Here is a 26,202-nt window from a genome sequence, read left to right on the forward strand (position 1 = left end):
CCCAGTGCTCATCCCATCAAGTGCCCCCCCTCAGTGCCTGTCACCCAGTCACCCCCACCCCCCACCCACCTCCCTTTCTACCACCCCTTGTTTGTTTCCCAGAGTTAGGAGTCTCTCATGTTCTGTCTCCCTTTCTGATATTTCCCACTCATTTTTTCTCCAATAATCATTTATATACAGTGATTTTTGCAATTTGCTTTTTTCACTTCTTACAACAAAGCCATCTTCCCATTTCATCCTTTTCCTGGCTGCATGACATATATAGCACTGAATTAATGCACTGTGATTATTTTGATCAACCTCCCTTTCTTTTTAGGTTATTTTCCCTTTTTTGTTGTGATTACATGTATGTGTCTCACTGAGTTTGTCTTAACATTTATCTTTGTGCACTCATTGAATATTTTTATAGGATAAAATCCTGAAATACAGCATATTATTCTCAGCCCATATAGCCACCTTTTGAGTTGGGTATTATTATTTCTTGTTTACAATTGAGGAATTTTATATGTAAAGGGTTAGGCTTACTCAGCTTCTGAGTGGCTGATGAGGAGAATGAGAATCCTAACTTCCCAATGTTCCAATGTGTCAACATCCTCAATGCTCAACACACTGCCTCTCCTACTAGTTTGGAAAAACAGTTAAAAAAGAAAAATGCTTATTAATGTTGGAATTGTCAGGAGGATTAGCGGGGATTACCATCAGCTAATGGTAGTCCTGTGGAATTAGAATGCAGGACATATTTCAAGCAGTTTATGTTTTCACCTGGCCCTGCAGCTAAGGACACTAATGTGAGTGCTGAGGGGCTATTTTTAGCAGGTTACTTTAAGCCCAGAGTTGGGGTGGGGGGCGGGGTAGTTGTGAAATAGCCTGTCCATCACAGGACAGTGAAGAACTGCTTGCCCACTTTTTTGTGCCGAAGGAAAGGACACAGACCAGCTGGGCCAGTAAGTTGGATCTAAAATCGGGCTCATGTTTATGTTACTTAATAAATGTGTTCTTGAATAATATGAATTGAATTTTGGGTGGGTGGTTGAATGCCATTTTTAATGCACCAGGGGTGCACACATTTCTTGTAATCCTTTGATGACTGGCTTTCTAAAACAAAGAATGCTTTGGTAATGTGAACAAATTTCCTAAATTTATGTTGAATCTAACATTTCTTAAGGCAGGGAACCCTATGCATGGTTGCTTGTGTCGTAGAGTGCGTTGCCTGGTATAGCCATGTCAGTTAATGATAATGTGGAATATATATATATTGTTAAAAGTATAGAAAAATGTAGTCCAACTTCTCACTCCAAAGTCCCAAATGAGATGACATGGCAAAACCATATAGTTTTGAAGAGGTGATTTTAGAAAACCAACCCTTACCAGGCAGCAACCTGGTTGAGCTATCGACCTTGGGTATTCCTATCCTTGTGTTTGGATTGTGAGCCCCATTCCTGTCTCACGGAGATGGCATGGGCAAGAGCTGGCTCTTCAGGTACTAAGGCCACAGTCCAGAGAATAAAACCAAAACAAGTGAATTTTTGACTGACCCTTTTTCCTACAAGCACCACTGCATTCTTTGAGTTCTGTGAAAATACAGTGAAACATTTTTTTGTCCAACATTAACATTTTAGTTCTTCATAATGTATCAGTTCACATCCACTCATAATTTAAAAAAATTAATCAGCAATTGATTCTACAACTGGAATGGCCTTTAGAGTTTATGGAATTCTTGGTGTGGGAAGATCACAAGGACTAGCCGGAGGGAAATAGGCTCCAGCTTTTAACTTTGACACATTTTAGTTGATTGGATTAAAACATTTTGGTTTTAAAAACCATTATTATTTGCGAAAAGCAAGCAAATATCTTCAATATAAATGGTTTAGTTAATATACCTGATGGTACAGAATTCTAGAAGGAATTTTTAGTGCTTCTCATATTAAACTCTTGATCCTCTACGTTGATATTTATCAATCTTTTTAAGGCCATGGACATTTGCATTGATTTTAAGCTAGTTTTGGGGAAGTAACTGAGCATGTATAGTAACATGAATAATTTTGCAGACCCAATAATCCCAGTTTTGGATATCTATACTATGGAATTAAAAGCACTGGAAGCTAGAGATACATGTACAAGTATGTTTAGTGCAACACTGTTTACACAAGCACAAAACTGGGAGCATCTTGAATATTCATTAATAGGGTGAATTAAGTATGCTATAACTACACTGAGGAGAAGTATGCAGCTATTAAAAAGTAGAAGTTAAATCTCTATTATTGACCTTGGAGCCAATATACATGACCATGATACATCAAGGGGAAAAATCAAATACAGATTTTTTTAATGAAAAAATAGAACCCCGTACATTTTTCACAGGTGTATATTGTCTTGGCAAGATGCGAATGGATAGGACAGAGAGGTTACTACATTTTTCTTTGTGTGTATCTCTGTGTCATTTGATTAGCTACAGAACATTATTGCTTTTTAAACTTAAATATTTTATAAAGTAAAAAACATAGGAGTCCTGCTTTTCCTATTTTGCAAAAGGAGACAAGACTATTCTTTCATGTGAAAATGTAGTTATTCTGACCACTAGAATATAAATTTTAAAAGAATTTATAGGCATTAAAATCCCTATCAAAGCCTCACCATGGAGGCTGGTATTTTGCAGATGTTTTAGCCTGTGCTCCCCTGCAGTGATTTCTCGCTTCCATGTGTTTATCTCCAGCAGCAAGAAGCTTTGCAGAGTTCTTACTTCCTATGGTTATATTAAAGAAACAACACCCACCTCTCAGTTCTGACTCTTCCCCTCCACTTGCCCCTCAATTTGAGAATTTGAGCACAGCATACATTAAACTCCACCGCTTTTCACTAATAAGAATGGCAATCACAAAGATGAGCCCTGAGAACAAAAACTTCCTGTTTAATTAAAACGTGAAGGAAAACTGGAAAATTTTCTACCACTTTTTTTTAATGTGCTTTTATAAGTGCTTTCTTAGTTGACCCCCCTCTGACCTACAAATCAGAAAATCCGGTTGCAGTAATACTAGGTCCTTAGTACTCAGTGGGCTCCTGCTCTGTCTGTGGTTGCCTTTGTGTTCTCCCTGCCAGTCGTGGTGAAGAATATCTTATCCAAAGGCTTTCTGTACACAAAGGCTGTAAGTAATCCCAAAATTGCAGCCAAAAGTTTGAGCAAACAGTGAAGGTAAATCACAGCAATGTTTACTGAAGTGTGTGATAAAGTTAATGATACTTTAAGGATATGGAAATAAAGTTAGAAGCTCAATCCTCACAGATTTATAACCTAGAGGTGGTGATGGTTGGATTAAAACATGAGCAAGTAGTTTGGCACAAAGGACTGGAAAGCAGGACTTGCAGGCAGCTAGCTGGTTTTGGATAATGTGATAGAGTGAAGGGGGGAAGTGATTATGTAGAATTAATGGACATTGTTCAGAATGACACATTTCCCCCAGCTATTCAAAAGTAGAGCATTCCTGGGTTCCTGGGTGAGCCTCAGTGAGTTAAGCGGCTGCTTTGGGGTCAGGTGATGGTCCCGGGAGTCCTGGGATAGAGCCCTGTGATGGCTCCCTGCTCAGCGGGGAGTCTGCCCCTCCTTCTCCCTCTGCCCCTCCCTCTCCTTGGGTGTGCATGTTCTCTCTGTCAAATAAATAAAAAAAATGTTTAAATCTTAAAAAAAAGAGCATTTCTGTGATACCTTTTGTAAGCCAAAATTGTGTAAAGCAATGAAGCAATTGCCACTAATTTATATGGAAAAGTTTTTGAGTGTGCCCACACTCCAAAAATAACCTCTCTTAGGCTTTTCTGATATCACATCTTATTAATGGAAGCGCAAAATAAATCGACAAAAAGCACAGATGCTCACAGACATGGATGGTGAGTGTAATTCCTGGGGAGGAGCTTGGTGGAGCCATACTCTTGGCCCCGGGGGTGCCACACTCATGGCTCCGGGGTGTGCCCTGTCTCTGTAAGGCCAAATGCTGAACACTGTTTTTGCTTTTCACCTTTTTAAAATTTCTATTAGCAAAAACAGGTGCTAATGTAGCTCTTTTACTGTAAAAGTGAAGTAGCATAAACAGGTTAGCATAACTTGAAGTAGCATAACTTGAACTTTCAAAAAGTGGGGGCATACCTTTTTGACACAGTTTTAGCAGATGGATTTAGTATCAAAATAATATGGCTATTTTATGATTACAACCATGGTATAAAAATTCCTTCCTTCCTTCGGAAGGTGTACACTGAGCATCATCTTCAGCCTAGTGGGCTATAATATGAACCATATAGTATAGTTTAGCAGACTCAGTGAGTGCAGCCCTAGTGGGAAGGTGAGAGAGGAAGGCAGGAGGAGGGGGGCCCTTGAGTTCTCATAAGAGAAAAATAAGACTTGCAGCTTCTAACGGTGCTTTGCCTATGATTCTTACAAAGATCAAACTATGCCCATTTCATGTATTTAGCTATTACACATTTTAAAACAAAATTTTAAAATATATTTCTTTGCTTTATTTGCTGTGAATCAGCTTTGTATTTTCTCCTTTGAAATAGCAATGATGCGGAAACTTGACTAGAAAGGAAATTATAAATCTGAAATTGCCCTTCTATTAATATTCTGCACACTAAATGATTTCTCAGAAAAATGCACAGAGGCAGCCTTAGGAAATTTTTTTTCCTCTAAGCAACTTCTTCAAGAACTAAAATCATTCTGTGTTTGTGGGCACGTGCCTGAGTAGCTCAGTGGGTTGAGCAGCCAACTCTTGATTTCAACTCAGGTCATGATCTCAGGATCTTGGGATCTCAAGACCATCAGGCTCTCTGCTCAGTGGGGGAGTCTGCTTAAGATTCTCCCTCTCCCTCTCCCTTTGCCTCTCCCCTAACGTGCTCTCTCTGTCTCTCTCAAATGAATAAATAAAAAAAGAACTAAATTCTGGAAGGAACAATGGTATGTTAGAAGATTTAGATTCAGATTAAATTGACTACTAGTTGATTAAAAAGGTGATTTATAGGGTTAAGATCTTCAAAGATTAATGCAAATTGCTGTCAAATCAGGGTTTAGTAGTAAAACTACTGGAAATTTTATTATGTAAGTAGTTATGCTAAGTGAGGTAATTTGTGTCGTGGATGCTAACTTCTCCTTCTCATGTTTACTGATCCCAGCTTCAGCTAGAAAGCCAGCCTAGTCTAAGAAGCTGATTAGATGGAGGGAAAAAAATCTGCCATAAAGGTAAATTTCAATGAATTAGATTAAGTAAATGCAGCTATACTAATATGTAACGTGGTTTTTTAAAAAATGAAATTTTACAAAAAGGAAGAAAGAAAAAATAAAATATAGGAAAAAGAAAGAGAACGAAAGAGGAAATCCATTTTTAAACAGGACCAATTTGTCAAGCAATTTGAGGATTTCTCCAGAGATACTGCTGAAAGGAGGCAGGGCACCCAGACAGGGTGTGGGAGCAACTTCTGCAGAGGCTTCCTCTTATAAAGGCCATCCTCCTGATTCAGTCCCCCTTTTGTTTTTGTACAGCTCATCTCCAATTATTAGATCCCAAAGCGCAATGCAATTGTCTTGGTTGTGCATGAGAGTGAGCAGGTTTAATTAAAACTGGACGAGAAAGTCTATGAAAACTTTTATGGATACTAAATCATTTGGTTGGGTGGGGACTGTAAATGTGGAAGGTTTAGAGTCAGAGAGACCTGGGTTTGTTTGAATCCATATTTCTCTCTTTCTTTCTCTGCTGCTTACTAGCTATGGGCAGACTAGTTAATCTCATTAAGGGTCATCATCAGAGTAATAATAGTATCTCCTTAGAGCATTGTTGTGAGAATTAAATGAGTATTTTGCCCAGATGTTAGCTTGTTATATATTATTAATACTGTATTAGTATACTATGTTATAATATTAATAGACACTAATTTTTATGATATATGATAATTATAATTCCTTTTGTATGGCTTTCTGCATGTTCCATTTTCTCCAAGAGAGATTGTAAGCTTTGAGAACAAAGATTTATGTCACACGCTTTGGTGAATCCTCAAATGCAATGCACTTTGAACACAGACAGTGTATTTTTTCATTAGTCGACAATGGTTTGCTCTGTTCAAGGGCTTTAGAGATTAAAAACTCCACTCTCTGATTTTTTCACAATTTTTTTCTGTTGGTTTAAGGCATGTAGCTAGCACAACTCTTATGATCACTGATTGTCTAGGTGTTTATTTTGGTTCAAGGGGAAGAACAAGAGTGAGAGAGAAAATTCTCCATAATACTTAGACAAATGTTGGGAGGAAAAAGAGGAGACAAGGAATCTAAAAAGTATATGTATCTGAGGAAGAGATGACCTGGTAGAAATATAGTAATGTGTAAAAGGTCTTCTGAAAGGAAAGGGAGGTGGGGGTCGGGGTACGGTATGGCGTTAGTACCTCAAATTGACCAGCAGATGGTGTATCACCAATTTGGAGCAGGAATTTGGCACAAGGTGGAATGAGAGATGGGTGGCTTCACGGGGAGGGGGGGGGGGGCAGTTGGCAGAGGAGGTTCCTGCTCTCTGACCAAGTGTGCACAGGATGGAAACCATTTGGGAATTTCCACTTTAAGGGAATACTTCAGATAGTCATAAAGGCCTATCAGGGCATCTCTGGGAAACTGAATCCAAGGTGCTCAAGCAAGACCATACTTCTCTCCTCTTCCTGCATCCTTTGAACATGGTCGTTCCAATACTTCCAGGGACTTGCTATCCAGTATGGGGTCCAGGAACAGAAGGATACAGAAGGATAGAGAATCGAGACTTACTCGGGAAGAAGTGTCAGGTCTTATTAATGGACGGGGAGGTTTGCTGCTTTGGGTCCTTTTTCTTGAACACATTTCTTGTCAATGGCTTTCTCCTCTTTGTGTAGATGATGAAACCACTCTAGTATGCTGGTATGTCTCTTTATTATAAGAAAGATCTCATTTACAAATGAACAACTGATACATATTTGTAATAAAAACAGTAGGAAAAAAGCAATAAGCATAAAGGGGGGTAGAACACTGACCCCAACTCCTAAAGATAACTGCTATTAAAAATTTGATACACAGTTGACTCTTGATCAACATGGGTTTCAACTGCACAGGGCCACTCACATGTGGATTTTTTTTTAAATAAATACAGCACTGTAAATGTACTTCCTTTATTATTTTCTTAACATTTTCTTTTCTGTAGCTTACTTTAAGAATACAGTATATAATACATATAACATACAAATATGAGTTAACCAGCTGTTTATGTTACTGGGAAGGATTCTGACCAAGAGTAGGCTATTAGTAGTTAAGGTTTTGGGGAGTCAAAAGTTATACGAGGATTTTCAATATGTGGAAGGTCAGAGCCCCTAACCCTGGTGTGGTTCAAGTGTCAACTACATCATGTTTCTGTCTTTTTCACATGTTCACGTCTTTTTAGAAAAATGAGATCATACTGAATAAACTTTTATAACTTGAGTTATCCACTTAATCTATGCTGAATATTTTTCCATGTTAATATACTTCAACATTATAATGATTGTGTAGTGCTAAATCTTATGAATATATAATAATTTATTCAACTTTTGGTACGTAGACTGTTTTTAATTTTTCACTAGTATAAACAGTGCTGTGAGAAACAGTCCTGCACGTATGAAAATCCACATTATTTCCTTGGGATACATTTCTAAGACAGGATCTGATGAATTAAAGGGTATACATATTTTAAAAAGGTTTTGCTATGTATCACAAAATTATCTTTCTTACATGTGGTACCAATCTAGATTCTTGCCAGCAAGATATAAAGGTGCCATTTTCTGAAACCTCCTATCAACATTGGGGATTATCAACTTTTTAATCTTTGTCAAGTTTAGAAATAATAAATGGTATCTTATCATTATTTAATTTGTACTCCCTTTTTAAGAAGCTGGATTTTTTTTTTCATGTGTATGTATTCGGGTCACTTCTATTTCTTTCTCTGTAAAGTCTTTATATATTCTTTGCCTAGTTGTTAATGATAGAGACTATATATTAAGGCCGTTAACCCTTTATCTTATAGATTTCATTTTTTTATCTCATTCTGTCATTTGTGATTTAATTTTGTTTATGGTGGGGTTATTTTAGACATACATAAATTCTACATTTTATTTATTTAAATATTTAAGACATTCTTAAATGATTTCTGCTTTTGTGATCATAATCAAAGTAATTTCTATGATAAAGTATTTAATCATGATTAAAATAATTAAAATTAAAATAATTTTAAGTTTATGAAAATAATCACATTATTGTCTTCAAGTTCATGTGTTGTCTTATTTTCACACTTAGCTCTTTTGTCCACAGGCATTTATTTTGTGTATGGTGTGAGATAATTTATTTTTGTGAGGTAATAATTGACTTTTATTTTATTTTAATAATTGGTAATAATTTATTTAATTTTTCCTAATACTTAACTATTAAACCAATTATTAAATAATCCATTCTTTTCCCATTAGGTTTAAATATCATATTTAACAAATAAACATTTTAATATAGTACTTGTATTTATATTTCTGGCTTTCTGTTCTCCTCCATTGCTCTGCCTCTTTTGGTACCAGATTCAAACTTTTAATTCTTGATGTTTGCAGCCTACTTAACACCTAGTACTCCCCACCCACCTTGTTGTTTTCTAAAATTTTCTTTACCATTCTCAGTTTTTTGTTCTTTCACATAAGCTTCAGGTTTTCTTTTCTGACCTATTTTTTTAAATCTCCAGCATTTTAATCAAAATTTAATTATATTTAAAAATTAAATAGAGGAGAGTCAACATCGTGACAATGTTGAATCTTTTGGTCCTGGAAAATCATAGAATATTCCATTTATTGAAATATTTCCTATTTTCTCAGTCAAGTTTTATAAATTTCTTTATATTTTCTTCACTTTACTTGTTTTTCCCAGAAATTTTATTACTGTTGCCATTCTGAATGAGATTTATTTTTCCATTATATTTTTCTAAACAGTTTTAAGCTGTGATGTGGGAAACCCAATTAATTTTATTTTGTGGCTGTTTACTGACATCTCTAATTAAAATATTTTTGAAAGTTGATTCTACTGAGTAAATGATTATAACATAGGCAAGTTGGATAATTTTGTCTCTTGCTTTCTTATCATTCTTCAGTTGTTTTTTCTTTTTCTTTTTCTCTGGTCTGGTTGCAAGGGCTCAAATGTCCAGAACGGTGCTATGTGATGGCAATGACAATGAGCACCCTTTCCCTGTTTCTGATTTTAATGTTAATACCTCTACTACTACACCATTAGGTATGATGCTTGTGTTTGAGGATAATCTTTATCATTCCAATAAAAATTCTTTAGCTCCATTTTATTAATTTAAAAAAATTGATACTGAATTTTATCAAAAGACTTTCAAGGGTACCTATTGTGCTAATTCAAAGGTTTTTTTCCCATCATATCATCATGCAAATATATTCCTTAATATTGGGAATTTTTTTTTTTTTTTTACATTTCTCGGGTAAACTATATGTGAGATTAGTCTGTGGTTTCCATTATTCTGCTTTTGTTTGTTTTTATGTCAGGACTATTATGCTAGTTTTCTGTTACTTCTGTCCATTTGAACATTTTATACAGCCTGGGAATTATCTGTGGTTTGAAACTCAGGGAGAACTTGATTGTGTAAGTAATTTGGACTAGAAACCTTTCTTGGAAACAATTTCTCAATAACTTTTACATTTTTCCATGATTATTGATCTGTTATTTTTCAACATCTTGGGTCAGTTTGCTTCTAATTAACTCTTTTGGCTCTACCTACAGTATTTGATATGTGGTATTCTCATTACTAAGACTTTCTAAGCATTCTGCAATTGCCTTCTTGATTTCTTTCCAATCAATGATTTTCTTAAAGAAGAGTCCTAATAATTTTCCAAGAGCTCAAAAAAGAGTTCTCTTTTGACTTAACACTTTTGCAATTATTTTATAGTTGTATTACAATGTGGTTGTAGAATATGCTGAAAATAATTTCTTTGGGGGAGGGGGACATAAGACTTTTTGGTGGCCTAATATAAAATCAGTTTTTGTAAAGCTTTATTATATCTTTTCTGGGAGGAATAAGCAGAAGATCTTTCTCTTTAATCATTCATTTAGTCATTCAGCATTGTTTCAGCTGTAGGTCTCTTACACTTCAGGCATCGTATTAGGCATTTCAGGATATAAAATGAATAAGTCACAGGATTTCTTTAAGGTTGTCAAAGTTTGGATGGGACATAGACACATTAAGACCTAATTAGAACACAGAGTAAGAAATGAAACAGTAACAGAATGTACAAAAAAGGGATTTAAGCCTTGTCCTAGGTTCTGGGAATACAAAAATGCTAAGATTCTATCACAGTTTTTGAGAGGCTTTCAGTACATAAGTGTAAGAATAAAATAAAAGAAATTGAGATCAGAGACAGACTTTTGGAGGCAGGACGACTAATGAGGAAACCACTGTAGTCATTCAGTAATAAAAGAAGACATAGGAGAGCTGTTAGAAAACAGGAAGAACAGAGGGGATTTTCACGTGTGAGAGCAGCAGGTATTAGAAAAGTCCACATAGGAGGCTGAATGAGGTAGGAATTGAATTTCACGGAAGCCAAAAGAGAACACATTAATGCTTGGTCAGTTAGGTCAAGTGCAGCCAAGAGGTTAAGTAAGATAAAAGCAAAAACGTGTCCAATAGCGTTGGTCTTTGGTGACTTGGGGAAAGCAGTTTCAGTGAAGTAGGGGAAGAGCCAAACTGGAAGCAGGCCTCAGCTTAAATAGGATGTGAAGATGATGGACACAGGAGCTATATCTCTAGAAGCTGACCTGTGAAGGGAATGAGCTATATCTCTAGAAGCTGACCTAAACTGACCTGTGACCTGTTAGGACAGGAATTAAAGGAGCAAAGGATAAAAAATGATTGTAAGATGTAAAAATAATGTGAGCATACTTAGATGAAGAGGAGGGTGAGTGGACAGGGAGAGAAGGCATGATTGTTGGCAAAGAGTCCTGAACAGGTAGGGGTCCCAGGGTGAGACAGAACCCCGGGGGGCGGGGGGAGTCAATGGCCTTCGGGAGGAGGAGGCCACTTCTTTTTGAGTTGAAGGAGGAGATTGGAAACTATAGGTGTTTGGGCCAGAGAGGGGGGATCTCCCCATTTACTTGCAAGGCTAGAAAAGTGTCTCTGTGGAACCTCAGTGACACTCCTGGACACTGTCAGAAGGGTCCAGGGTCTTGGTCTGGGTTGACAGTTCACTCCATATGTATGATTTGGGATGTATGATTCCTCTCTCCCAACAGAATCAAAGAATTTCTATGCTTGTCTTTCCTGAGGCTGCTTTTTTAATTGGTCGTGAAGGGTTTCTGGGAGTCTCTGCCTCACTAACTATGTGGCATGCAATGGAATCATCAGAATAATTAACACCACCAGTTACAAATAAAGTGATTAATGGATGCCATAAGATCACAAAAGTTTCCATTACTGTAAGTGTAAAGTATAAATAAATCAAAATAACTTTTCAGATCTTTAGTGGACCTCCTTTTCTGTTTCTGATTAATGATTGTCACACGACAAAAAAGGTTTATGAAGGTGACATATCTTAGCACATTGTATTTTGATATCTGTAGTTTCTATTACTAACTTTGACCTCTTAAAAAGGGATATGTTTTGAAGCTTGCAAAACAATTTTCTATTTATGTTTTGGGCACTTACATGTTGGTAACAAATTTAGTGCCTTGAAAGAATGGCAAGGACCAAGGGGTTTTGTTTTTTTTAATTTTCTTTCTTTCTTTCTTTCTTTCTTTCTTTCTTTCTTTCTTTCTTTCTTTCTTTCTTTCTTTTTTTGTTATTCTGGAAAAATACTCTCTCCTCTGTATGGAGGGAAACTTCTGGTTTGATTAATTCTGTAAATAATTATGAGGCAAAAACGCAGATATGAAAGATTGCCCACACAAGCTCCTCTGTTGAGTAAGATCTCACTTATTAAAAATCAAGGTTGACAGTTTAACAGGCTCATGCTGGTGCAGAAATCCCCTGGGGCATTTTAACCTCTTAAAATCTTTTTTGGATGTTCAGTTTGCCAAATGAGCTGACTGCCTCTCATATCTCCATTCTACCCTGCTTGGGCTCTGCTTTTAGAAAGTGTCACTCTTACTATACCAAGAAGTCAGGTGCTATCCAAAGTCAGAGCATCCACAGGCTCTCCTTGGAGAGGGGAATGAAGAGGATGGGGTGAGAAAATCAGCTAAGGTGAGAAGTTTGAATCCAACAATGCACCCAGATGGTCCGCCACCTTTGTGAGCAGCACAGGAAACAGCAGGTTCGTTCAACTTCCTAGCAGCAAAGCAGGCAGCAGCACATCTGTAAAGTGGCTTGTAAGTCTTGTGATAATTTCTGTTTCCACTCTGATTCCCTAGCTGATAGTCCCAATGGCTCTGCTGTGCCCACCTCCCCACCCCAAATGTTGATACAATCCAACAGATAACTACAGTTTGCCTAAATTTGGTCTTAAGCTACCTGAGAGTCATTTCCATGAGCTCTCTAGGCGAAGTTGCATCTGAGGGGTTTTGGTCTTCATTAACCCTTCACACATTTGCCCCTCAGCATTGCCTGGCACAGCAGCCCCGGCCTTTGAAATTAAACCTAAACCTTAGACTGCTAGTCCACCTTCCCCAGAACAGGCTGCCCCATCTTACGGCCCTTCCAACAAATGGGAGCCTGGGATGCTGAGAAAACGAAACCGAGATGGGGCGGCACTTTGATGTACTGGGGGGGGGGGGGGTGGATTGCACACCTGGGACGCAGAGCAGCTTCCACCTGCCGCTGACCTGTGGTTCCTTCTTCTCTCTGTTCAAGAGCCCCAGTGAAAACCTGAGGGAGATGAGAGAGCACAGGGCCTGCCAGCCCCTTTCCCCTCCACCCCCACCACACGTCAACTTTCCACTTGCAGTGACCTGCCCTTCAGGGTGACTTATCAGCTGTTTGGGGTTTGCCGCTGAAAGAAAACAAATTGTGGAAGGTACTGCTCTGCGTGCTAGTGAAACGGCTGAGCCAGCTCAGGGGTTATGAGGTTTGCGAATTAGGAGAATAATGATCTTCAGTGCTGACCTCCTGGCACGGCAGCAGTATTTATCAGGAGGCGCATGTGACTGCTTAAGACACAGCGCCCTGGTTTGAAGGAAACAGCTGCTCGCGGCGTGCTCCGGCACTTGGCAGCTGGACAGGCAGGGTGCTGATGTGGGGTCGGCCTCAGAAGCGCCCGGTAAGCAACTGCAGAGCTTTGGAGAGAGGGGGAGACAGAGTGTGCGTGTGTGTGTGTGTGTGTGTGTGTGTGTGTGCAAGGCACTGACAACTTTTAACTTTGATTTTGGTTTCCAACGGCACTCAAGGAGGTATTTTATTTGTGTTATCTGTTAAGAGCCTTTTGTATTTTTACTGAACCTGCCTATTTATTTGTTTATTTTTTTTGGACTCTGTCATTTGCAGCAACGTCCTAACTTTAAGGGTGAATGAGGCATATTTTTCCATTCCGACCTAGGAAGCAGCAAGTTGATTCCCTGGTGTCTGGGGTTTCTATGATCTGTGGTGTTGAGGCTTAAAGGCAAGATTCAGGTTACGAAGTAAAGAGCCGGTGAACGTGAACTGATGGACTAGATGTGATTTTTAATCGATTTTTACCATTGAAATTTGAAAAATAGTGTTTTGAGAAACGTGCATGTCTGATTTGACCAGTTCTGGAAACGATCCCTTCTAACTGTGTGTGACAACCTGCAATATAGACAACGAACAAAGTCATATTGAGGTTTAGATGAGAAAGTGTTTCTAGATTTTGGGTCAGCTTTCTAACTCCTTGAAGATATATTTGGTAGCTCTTTTCTTTAACAAGCTAATTCAGCTTCATTACTTTAAAGCTAAAGTTTTTAGTCGCCTTTGGTCTTTCTTACTTTAGATAAGAGGAAGTTAGCGTTTGGATGATGCTGGGTGTCCTCCTTCCTTGTCGATGACCTGAATTATATATAAAAGGGTTGCCTGCAGCTGGTTATCCACTCTGGGGGCTTGACAACTGGCTTCCAAGGAACAGACCTGTTCTTTCTCAGGCTCACTCGGCCATCCTGGAGCTTGCTCTCAGGAGAGCAACAGTGCAGGCACCCTGCTGGAATGGGGCTGTTGGTCAGGGACATCTGTCCTGTAGAGGCCACCAGCCAGAATGTTTAAGAAAGGAAAAGGGGATAGGGAGAGGACAGAACCGGAATTGATGAGGTAACCCTCTGCAAGTGACAGGCCTCTGAATCAGAGCCTGGGGGAGATAACCAAACAAGTTCCTTTTTCTGGATTGCCTGGACATTAGGAAGGGGGGGTGGGGGCACAGGTTGTTTTGACTTGAATTCTTAACGAACAGTTATTTGGCTTGAGACAAGCACAGGGCATTCTGAAGTGTGTTTCCCCGGGGTGACCAGGGGATTGTCAGATATGCTCAGGTTGCTGGGTTTGCCTTGCAATTTCTGCCCCCTGCCTGGAGGGAGCTCTGCTCTCCCCACACCACACCCCCCCCCTTGAATGTAGAGGATGGTCTGAAAATGACCCAGAGCACGCTGGTCCTGCTGCAGCTCCCCTCAGTGGTTGGTCCTGAGGACCACACTAGTCAAAGATCGGGGCTGGAAGCACTCTCTGATGCCTATCTGAAAAAGTGGCTAGTCTGGCACTGAGAAATTTCTCCCCTTCTTTTCCTTAAAACATAGAAGAATCTACAAGACCTGGAATATTCAATGAGGAAAAAAAATATTTCTAATTCCTGCATTCGTTTTTATACCATTTGTGTGAAGTCCTTGATATAGCCCAGGGCCACATGGCTCAGTGACTTCCCTGTTTGACTACAGGGCACCAGCTGCCCACGGGGCCACTTTTTAAGGGAGTTTGCTTACGGTATAGTTTCACTTTTACTGCAGGCATAGTGGAAAAGGACTATGAGGTGCCATTATGTCTCCAAAAGAATAGAGACAACCACAATAAAATGGGGGGGGGGGGGTAATCTCATCGGTAGTAGTATTCTTGAATTACTCAAGTGCTGAATGTTTGAGGCCCACAGATGATTTTGAAAAACCCAATGATAGCTTGACTTTCAAAATATCAACAGAATAATAAATAGTTATTTTACATGCAGATAGTACACTCACAGAGTCAGACTTTCATGTCTCGATAAGAAGTCTAGAATGTGCAATTTAGTGCATTCATTTCAAAGTTGAGAAAATTGTGACCTCTTTTTTCAGGTCAAAGTGCTAGTTAGTTGCAGATCCACAAGAGAGGGCCCTGGGCTTCTGCTACTATTATTATGTTATTGTTACAACATTAGCACTACTAATTATAACTTAAATTTATTGTGCACTTACTCTGCCAATTGATGTGCTAAGCAAGTGTATTTATTTTCACATAATCTTCACAATATGTCTATGTACTACATATCATTATACCAATTTGATAGGTGGAGAAACTGAAGCTCAGAAACCCCTTTATCTGCTGAGCAATATATGGCACACACAGAAGTGGCTCCTGGATCTGATTCCAGAACCTGCACACGTTAAATAATAAACGTGGAACACCTATGCTAATCCCACACATTTAAACTTAAAAGCTGAGTGCTTAATGGAATGCTCAATGGAATGCAAATGAGCATATTTTGTGTGCAACACAGATACACAATGTGTGTTCGGGCTCTTTAGCACGCTCCCCAGCAGGAAGGGTGAGGTTTCCCCTGGTGACAGTCCAAGCCCAAGTTGCACAGGATCACTGACCTGCAGCATGTTTTTCTCATTGAGAGTGGTTCAGTGATGGCTCTCACATTGGTAAGAACAGCAAGTTTGAGTTTTATCGTTACCGTGGAGCACACCACTGTCACTGCCCTTTCTGGCCCTTTCCTCAGCTTTTCCTGTCCCTCCTTTCCTTTGGAGGACAGCCACTCCACCCCTGCCCCACCCCAAAGAGCTCACTTGGTGGTGATAAAACTATTACCAGACCTGTTCACTGTTGTTCAACCTGGAAGGCTGGTTGTCCAAGTAGGTGGTGGCTCTTCACGAAGAGAAACAATGCAGTCCTTTGTTCTGAGCTGTGAGGGGGAGGTTATAGGCCAGGAGACTGAGGTGAGAGAGGAGAGCTTTTCTCTGCTGACTGGGTTGCTGCCTGGTCCAGCCTTTGCCCAGGTACATACTTCTTCCTGCACCTGCCGCATACCTAAAGACTGGCTGTCTTCCTTGTGAGCCATGAACCTTAAGCTTCTCTGGGTTGTCAGCCAGAGACTAGGCCCTTAAAGAAACTTCATTCTTGAACCTTCTAAAAATTTCATTTGGTTCTTCCATGTAGTTAAATGTCAAAATTAAGGTGGGTGATGAGAAGGAACACTGAGTAATACATAGGGTCTAATACATGATACACAGCAGAGGGGTCTTTTGCTTAATCAGGAGAACAATTAAGTATGGAGACCAGTCATGGATATCTTTGAGGAAGTTATTAATGTTTTTCCGAGGCTGTTATATAGCAAGATTATACTATTCTGAAGATCAAGCTATTTATGGGAAGAAAGAGGAATTTTTAATCTCCCCATCACCTACTGATGCTTCTAAAACTAAGTCCAACTCCAGGGAAGTCAGCAAGACAGTCTTGCTAAACCAGAACCACTGGAAATGACCTTCAGTTCTTGCTGGAAATGGCTTCCTTCCATGGCAGTCAGTGCAGTCCAGTGGGTTATGCAGAAACACATGAGACAGATTCAAAATCACCAGAGTCCGTAAGTTATACTCCAGAGCTGGTTGGTTGGGTAATTTGTTTATTTATTTATTTATTCATGAGAGACACAGAGAGACTGAGGCAGAGACCTAGACCGAGGGAGAAGCAGGCTTTCCCTGTGGGGAGCCCGATTCGGGCTCGATCCCAGAATCCTGGGATCACATCCTGAGCCAAAGGCAGACACTCAATCACTGAACCACCCAGGTGCCCCTCCAGAGGTGGTTTAAAGCAAAATAAAGTGTTTGATTATCTTCTTGGGACCTTTTAGGATGAGGAAACAAAATTTGTGATGCCCATGTTGGCTGGCTTTGTTCCTTTGTTTTTTCTATCTTGTGTGTTCCAAAGAACCTATTCCCAAAGAGTTAACTCCCTTGGGTCCCACTTTCCCTTTGTATTGATGGCTCATTTACAATCCCTAGAGTTGTTCTGCTACTTGCAAATCACATTTCCTTTGTTTTATGGATTTGAAAGTTGAGGGGTTGGGGGGAGCAGGTGGGTTGTTTTTGTAGTTGCAAATGATCACAGAGGCATCTCTGGAGTCTATAGGTTCACAGTGTTTGATCTTGAGCCCATTTGTAGTATAAAGTCCTGCATTTATACTGGTATTTTCTGGTGTAAGGCACTTTCTTGCACTTTGCCACAATCCTGTGAAAGGAGAACATCATCACTGCTGTTTAGTGAGGAAACTGAGAATGAGGGAAAGTGAGTCATGGAACCAGTAACTGGCAGAGCTCAGCTAAATCCTCCATCTTCTGATTCTGAATACCTGGAGAATTGTCCTCTGTGATCAAAAGTGCTGTCATTTGCATTATCTTCTGATGAACAAAAGGTAAATGGGAGACTGATTCAGGATGTACCATCTCGTGCCTGTCCGTGAGGCTATTTCCACAACCTGTGGATATTTGTCTTTAGAAACAGGATCAGCCTTAGTGACAGACACAAGAGTATTTGTGTAGTATTTCTAAACGAACTTAGTGGTCTTTTTCTTCCCCTGCCATCCTACTAACTGTGGCATGATGTAATGTTCAACTTTTATAAGGCATCTGGGTCATTCGTTTGTTTGTTTTAGGTATTAGAAAAAAATGTAGCCTGTTGTTCAGCATGTGCTTCCATTATCCCACAAAACCATCAGCATTCTTGGAAGCTCCGCCTGGTTACAATACCCTTATTCTCATGGGAAATAGTTTATTCTGACTACTAGGAACAGAGTCCACTGTGACCATTTCCCTTTGCAAAGTTATCTACAAGAGTCCTAGCTCACTAGAATAGTTGAGAATCTTCACTACTAGTCAGTTTTCTGTTATGGTCACCCGATTCATTGTATAACAGAGTTATCTTTGTGTTGGCGATGTCATAAAAATGACAGTGCCCGATGCCTGATGATTTTACAGTGCAGCTGCACATTTTAATGGCTATGACTTAGAGGTGGAGTTGGGGGAAGCAAGGGAACAGCTCTTTGACAATAATAGCTATGACAGTGTTTCTTTCTAAAGTCACTTTTTTTTTAGTATGTATGTTAAAGGTAGCCTTTTCGAATTTAAAAAATTCTGAAAAACATTTGATTCATGAATTGACTCAGAGTGTTTTTCTTAGTAACTACTGTAATAATCAGAACATTTTGTACCTCTCAAGAGGATAAAAGTGGATAGAAAATTTTTTAAAAAGAAGAAAGAAAATGAAATAGGTTAAAGGCTTAGTGTTCTGTGGATGCTTGGGTGGCTCTGTTGGTTAAGCATCCAACTCTTGGTTTCAGCTCAGGTCATGATCTCAGGGTCATGGGATCGAGCCCGAAGTGGAGCCTATGCTCAGTGCAGAGTTAGCTCGAGTTTCTCCCTCTCCCCCTCCCCCTCCCCCCTCCTTCTCTATTATATATATATATATATATATATATATATATATATATATATATATATATATATATATAAAAGCTTAGTGCCTTGGATTCCAGTCTGTAGAATAGAAAGTAATATAAACTCAAATGCCGCTATTGTAAGTGGAGAATTCAACTCAATATATGAATAATTTATATGGCTGCAGATTTCCCAACATCTGATCAGTTTCCCTGTGATCAAATCAGTCATTTTGGTTTTTGAAGGCTCATGTATTCCAACTGCTGCCCTTTACACTATCTTTATGCTTAACTTAGTGCTGCTTTAGGAGAACCTGTGCATAGCCCACAAAATATTCGAAGACCCTTGCCTAGATCATTGTCATTAATTTGCTTTTGTATTGTAAATGTTAGAAATGAATGTGTCTGGGGTACAGTCTTTGACAGAGAACTTGTGATGGGGAAAGTAACATGGAAAAAACTTCGTCATTAATTCCAGAATTTCATTTTAGTCACTACTTTGCCACTGCTTCATTGTTTCAAAAATCACAGACAACTAACTACATTTGAATGTGTGTGATTTTAATTGCTTCTCTTTTTCCCCTCTGAGGTCTTTGTAGTGTGGTTGAGATCTTAGCAATTGATGAATTGGCCAAAAGGAAGTCAAGGGGCTGAAGAGGAATTCAGGCAGGGGCCATCAATCTGCCATGGAATCAATTTTTTTTTTAAAAAGGAGAGAAAGAAAGAGAAAAATGAAAAAAAAGCTGTTTAGTCACTTGCCTGTTTTGAGAAAGTAATATTTTTATTTTCATCTAACAATTTAAAATGAGCTGACCAGTTTTCCTTAGAGACATTTACCTACGTTCACTCTAGGAAGATACCACTAAGGGGTTCCTTTTTAGGAATTGACACACACTGTTTTGACCAAACTCTCTGGATCTAGAATCAAGGAGCTAGGAAGGACAAATGCCTTCTTCAGCCATACTCTATCAACCTGCCTATGACTATCAAGGAGGAATGTTCTCAACATAGAATTCTGAAGCTCAAAAACTACTCAAGAATTTAAAACCATTTTAAAATAGAAGAGCTGAGTATAATTTCCATACTTGGCTCTGGAAAAATCCTACCTTGGCTTCAATTTGACTGAACTTCAGATTCTGCTTTACTTTCAGTTCTGCTTTTTAAAAGTAGAAAGTATTTCATGTATGCATGGAATGCCTGCCATTCAAAATCATATGAGTTGACAGGATGTTTTGCAGATTATTGTTTGTTTATGGCAAGGACAGTGCTCCATCTGAATGGCAGTGCTGTGGACTTCTCTGTTGTCTCTTTCCCCACTCATTCAATTCTAAGATGAGTCTGTCTCTTTTCCTTCTGTAGTTGGCATTTAAACATAATTTGCTACTAGGAGAGAAAAGAGACTTTATTTTCACAACTCCCAGATGTAGATATTATCACTGACACTCTTACAGAAGAGAAAACTAAGTTTCAGAGAGGCTGAGTATCCTCTGTAAGGTCACAAGCCAGCAAGTAATGAATCCAGGGTTCTGGTTCTAGTCTGTCAGGAAAACAAAGTGTGTGCCTTTTGTGTTGAACTTCACTTGTCTCTCACTGTGTTCATGCTAAAAACTGCTCACTGTGGAAAAAGCAGCCATTCTGTGGAGTCTGGAATCTGCCTGCTTTGCCATGCAACCAACATTACATCATAGCCATTTCCATTAGAGGGACGCTATAGGACAAAACTTCCTAGGACTCTGTGGATGCATGAGTGCATCCTGCAGTCTCCTCTTAGCCTCTACCCATAATGCACTCATCCTGTTCCTATCGTTGAGGTGTTCTCTCAACCGTAGTGCTCTGCACCTTGGGCAGGGTTGTCTTGCAGAGGCAAGCCTCTGGCTACACTCAAAAATCATTACACTATCTCAGATGATGACAGGTATAAAAAAGATCATGACTGGAGGACCTGGCTGATTGACCAGCAGTGACAGTTTACTTTAAATTATATTTGTTTTTTATAAGAAGTGACATAATATTGGCATTGAAAGAGGCAATTGTACTCACTTAATACATTTTTTCCTTGGGGCCGTGATTACAAATAGATAAAAGGGTGAAGCAGACCTTGAAGCAGGACCAGTGGAACATATCTCATGCTATTTTAATTCTGTTTTAGAATACCTTCTTTACCATCTCTTGGAAGCTGCAGGAGCTTTGGTTGACTTAAGCCAGTGATGGTAGTTTTATTGGGTAAGAATTGAGGATTTATCTTTTTAGCTATAAGGATGACTGAGAAATGTGTATACATAAAACTCTGTAACTATTTGGAATATTCTCTCATATCAAGCTTGTGGAAGAGAGGCTAATATGCTTGAAAAATTATTTTGAGTTTTAATCTTCAGATATGGAAATTTTATTCAACCAAAGTTATCAACTTCAATAAGTACAGTCTAGCTTATGGGACTTCTTATGTGGAAGCCAGAATTTATGTTTAGATAATAAAAGTAAAAGGAAAAAAAGTCTGGGACACCTGAATGACTCAGTGGTTGAGCATCTGCCTTTAGCTCAGGCCATGATCCTGGAGACCCAGGATCGAGTCCCACATCAGGCTCCCTGCATGGAGCCTGCTTCTCCCTCTGCCTGTGTCTCTGCCTCTCTCTCTGTCTCTCATGAATAAATAAATAAAATCTTAAAAAAAAAAGGAAAAAGCCCAAAATATATTTTCATACAATTCATTTTGCAAGTATTTTTAAACATGCTTTGTGTTGCATATTACACTAACATGAATCATGGCACAGACTTTAACCTATAGGATATTACCACTTATTTAAGCATATCAATATTTTTAAAAATTATTATAATCACGACATACAATATTTTGCCTATAAAAGAGGTTTGTATGGAGTTTTATGGTAGTTGGGAAAAAGGAGATAACTATCTGAGTGAGTCAAGGAAGGTTCCTTAGAGTTGGTGACACTTGAACTAGGTATAAAAGGTGACAAGGAACTAGTCCTTGTTCAAGAAGAAAAAACTATATTTTGAAGGTCTTCTTTCCATGAGGAGCATGTAATCTGGTAGAGATGAATCAGAGAGTATGCATTAGAGGAAGAATTGTATAAAAGGCTAAAGATCACTTGTTCTGATGGCTAAGGGTAGTGTTTGCCCTTCTGAAGCATTTAGATATTTTTGAGGACCATTTAAAGTGTTTAGAAAGTCTTTTTATTTTAGAAAATTTCCAACATATACAAAAGTAGACAGAATAATATAGTGAGCCCCTATGTATTCATTACCTGACTTTAACAATTTTCAGTGGCCAATCTTGTGTTTCCTTTCTATCCCCACAAATGTTCTCTTGCCCCAATATTAGTTTTGACACAAATGTCAGGCATTTAATCATTCCACCTGTAAATATTTTGGTATGTATTTCTAAAAGATGTACTCTCTTTTGAAAAATCTATAATATCATTAACATATCTAAAATAATTAATAATTCATAACTATTGTTATAGCTTTTCAAATAAGTGATATGAATATATTTGTAATCTGGAAAGAAAACTCTGGAGGCAACGATGGGAATATAACAACACCAAACTGATAGAAGACTCCAGAGGTGGGTTTGAATCAAGCCAGTAGTGATGGAGAAAATGGAAGAATTTTTAGAATACTTAAAAAGTAAATTGGTAATTCTTGAGAGCAATTAGATATGGGGGTAAAGGAGATAAGGGAGTTAAGGAAAATTTAGAGGTTTTTAACATGAGAGGCATTTGGAAACAAATCCAAAATATATCTTCCTATTACCCTCAAAGCTTTCAGACTTGGAACATTTGAAGTAATTTTGATTGTTCCATCTTAAGAGTGTCATTAACAAAAATTAGAAAACATCCAAAGTAACATCTAAAATTTTCAAGGGGTTAGAGGAGCCACTTGGACAGACTGATGACTGAGACTTCTTTAGTTTACATCTGATAATAGCTATAAAATCATAAAGGCTAATGAACATGACTTATTCATCAAAGGCCGCAAAACACTAAAGGTTTGAATGATGTAAATTTAAAATAAGGAATGGAATTTTTCATACTTTATGATGAAAATGTTCAAACAAAAAAACTTGTATATTGAATATCCATATACCACCAATTCAGTTTTATCATTAACAGTTTACCATGTTTGCATTTTCACACCTATTTGCTTATCCATTCTTCTATCCATCCACTGGTTCATCCATTTTTTTTCCCAAAATAAGTTGCAGACAGCATTACACTTCATTTATAAAGACTTCATCATACATATTAGTAACTGGGGGGTTCAATATTTGTTTATGCAAAATTTGTATTTTACAAGAGAGAGATTAAACTTACACATTTATTTTGCCATAAGGAAAGGCTGTGATTCAAGAAGGATTAACACAATTCATGGCTGATTCCTGCTAGGTTATTTATGAAAATGAGAAGCGTTTGAGAACTTCCTGATCCTCAAAAGTTATCATATGGAGCAACCATAACCTTACTGCAAAACAGCCTCTGAGGCAATGTCAAGTATTGACTTGGCAAAACTAATGCTTCTTAGTAAATGTTAATTGAATTTGAATGTGAAGAAACTGGCACCCAGAAAGCATAAGCTCTCTGCCAGTAAGTGATTGAGCAGGTATGAGAACAGATCTCCTCCAGTAGTTTCACACTGAGCTTCAGTCCCCTCCTGTAACTACTCTGTAGAATAGTGTGACAGAGTGGATGGTTTATAAGTAAAAACTGTAGTACAGGCAATGTATTCCATACAAAGTCATCCTGAGGTTAGTCAAGAGGAGCCAGTATGTGGGCAAGAGGAAAGAAGGTAAACTATTTTCACAAAAGAGAACTTTTTATCCACAAATGAAGAAAAAAAATGCCTGTGTTCATACATCCTCTGACATTCTCCAGAAAGATTAAATGCAGCTTGTGAGGGATCCCTGGATGGCTCAGCGGGTTAGAGCCTGCCTTTGGCCCAGGGCGTGATCCTGGAGTCCCAGGATTGAGTCCCACATCGGGCTCCCTGCATGGAGCCTGCTTCTGCTTGCGCTCTCTCTCTCTCTCTCTCTCTCTCTCTGTGTGTGTGTGTGTCTCGCATGAATAAATAAAGTCTTTAAAATAAAATAAGTCTTAATAAAAATATTTTAAAAATAATAAATAAATGCAGGTTGTGATAAACAGAAAAAATAAACTAAAACAGAAAATGATTAGCACAGGAATAAAACAAAGGCCAAAGTATGTCAGTTAGGGGAGTGATGAACAAGCTTAGACTTAGAAAGCTTTGAAGTGTTGTAAGTGAAATAAAATTCTGCCATGTTAAAACCCACAAACTGGCTCAAGAATTAAAAAATCAAGTTGAGAGGATGTCTAGATGATGCATTTGTTCAAATGCTTATTGCTGATGAAGATATCTAGGATTCATTTGAAAAATTCAGTCAGATAGCCAGGCATTTGCTTACATGAAAAAGCAGACATTCTAATACTAGAAAGAAATTTAGGTGTTTGATGGACTTTTTCAGTTTCCATTTTGATGTTAGGACATCAGTCTATTTCAATGGTTTTCACCCAGGGGCAATTTTACCCTCTGGGGACATTTGGCAATGTCTGGTGACAGTTTTGGCTGTTCCTTCTGGGGTTGGAGATGGCGAACTACCAGCACCTAGTGGATAGAGGCCAAGGATGCTGCTAAACATCCTGCAGTACATGGGATGGACCCCCACAAGGAAAAATTATCCAGCTCAAGTATCTACACTACTGAGGTTGAGAAATCCTGATCAATATGTGTCAGTCACAAATCTTACACTAGTGTGCCTTAGAAACACTAGCTGATTTACATGTGCATTTCGCCTCATGGCTGCTACTGAAGAGCCAATACCCTTACTGAAACACTACTGTATGGGCATCAGGCCAAAACGAGATGTAAAGTGACAAGTCTTTCAGAATAAAGTCCACAGAAAGCAGAGCTGAGTGTTTTACAGCACAAGTTGACCGCATTATTTGGTATCTGAGAGCACCAAATGTTGGCAGAGGCAAGAATACAGATATTTAATTACTTTGAACATATTTAAGGGAATTCGCGCCATACCGAGCAAGGGAAGGGATCATTAGATCCTAAGTCCTAGGACAGTTCATTCTAGAACTTCTTCCTTTAGGATGTGGGAAGCTCATTAATTTGCTTGCTTCTTTCCTCTTCAAAATCTCAGGAAGAAGAACTGAGAGTATCGGAAGCAGGTGGATTAGATAAACTCCTGCTGCCAACCTGATGATTATATCTCTGACTTCTGTTCTCCTTAATCTTCCCCTTGCTAATTATACATGCTCTGTGTTTGCAACCATGTTCTCCTTTCTTCATTCATGCTACAAGAGGTGCTCATCCCCTCTATTACCCCTTCCTGCTCCTTCTTTAACTTCTTCCTCCCTACAAGATCATCCCCATCAGAATAAAGGGATGTTTCAGTATCTCTCATCTTATAAAAATATCCCCTGATCCCCACATCCTCTGCCAATTTCTCTTCAGTTCTAGACAAAGTCATTAAACTTGCTGTCTCTGTTTCTTTATCTCCCATTTATTCTTTAGTTCACACCAACTTGGCTTCAGTCCACAGCTCCACTAAAGCTGCTCTTATAAGGTTGCCATTGACCTCCTTGTAGAAAAAATTTAAAAAGCAGATAGCTTCCCATCCTTCTCTTGTTTGACCTCTCAGTAGCATTCAACACACAGTTTCAGCTTCCATGAGCATGTTCTTGTCTTGGCCTTATGCTTGACATTTTTCTTCTGCCTCTCTGACAACTCCTCACAATACTCTGCTGCTTTGCCTCCTTTCTCTGCCCTCTAGATGTTGGAATGCCCAAGGCATAAGAGTGGGCTCTCTTGTCCTTTCTCTTTAGGCTTTCTTTCCAAGCGATCTGTATCATTTTTGTAGCTTTAGCTGCTATTAAATTCTATCTCAGATATTTCCACGTTTGGATAAATAACTGCCTCTTGAGACCTGTACCGGAAATTTGCAGGCAACTCAAACTTAGCACATCTTAAGTACAGCTCTAGATTTCTTCCATTGTACCTCTCCTTCTGTCCTGTCAGCCTTCTCCAACTTAGTAAATAGAATTGTATTCCCGACAGTTTTTCAGACCTTTCATTCTCTCACATCTTTCACTAAATTAATCTCCATATTTTAACACTTCAAAGAGTTCTTTCCTTGCTACTCACCTAAAATAATCTCTCTTGTCATTCTCTATCTTAACATCCTGTGAAGGTTTTCATTCATTGCTCTTATAACAACTTGTAATTGTATATTAGCTTGTCTACTTGTCTGATGTTGGTTTTCCTCACTAATTGTACAGTCCAAGGCAGGGTTCTGGCCTTTTTTGTTCACTGCTGGGTACCCAGGCCTTGGCATACTGTCTGGAAGGTAGAGGTATTGTGTTCAGTCAGTAGTTGTTTAGCCAATAAAGGACTATTTGGATTGTAAGCCTTAAAGAGATAGTTTTTTTTTTCTCCTGATGAGATAAGAATCAGATCATTTTGCTATTTGAATCATACTCTTAAGTAGATTAAAAGATAGTAGTTAAACATCATTCAGAAAAGAGAAAAGGGGTG

At 38.7% G+C, this 26,202-nt stretch overlaps 1 protein-coding gene across 7 annotated transcripts in view; it reads left to right on the forward strand.

Moving 5' to 3' along the window:
- The window catches only part of RASGRP3 (RAS guanyl releasing protein 3), a 98,750-nt gene that overhangs the window by 15,694 nt on the left and 56,854 nt on the right, over positions 1-26,202 (forward strand). For 2 of the 7 annotated variants that reach the window (XM_038561246.1, XM_038561252.1), the window contains exon 1: positions 13,031-13,263. The exons of 4 other annotated variants lie outside the window; for them this stretch is intronic. The gene's annotated coding sequence lies outside the window, so the exon portion shown is untranslated. Of the gene's footprint in view, positions 1-875; positions 945-13,030; positions 13,264-26,202 lie in introns of those variants that run through there. One more of the 7 variants, XM_038561251.1, reaches the window with a different exon arrangement.

Source organism: Canis lupus, chromosome 17, assembly GCF_011100685.1.
Source record: "Canis lupus familiaris isolate Mischka breed German Shepherd chromosome 17, alternate assembly UU_Cfam_GSD_1.0, whole genome shotgun sequence".
Classification (NCBI taxonomy): Eukaryota; Metazoa; Chordata; class Mammalia; order Carnivora; family Canidae; genus Canis; species Canis lupus.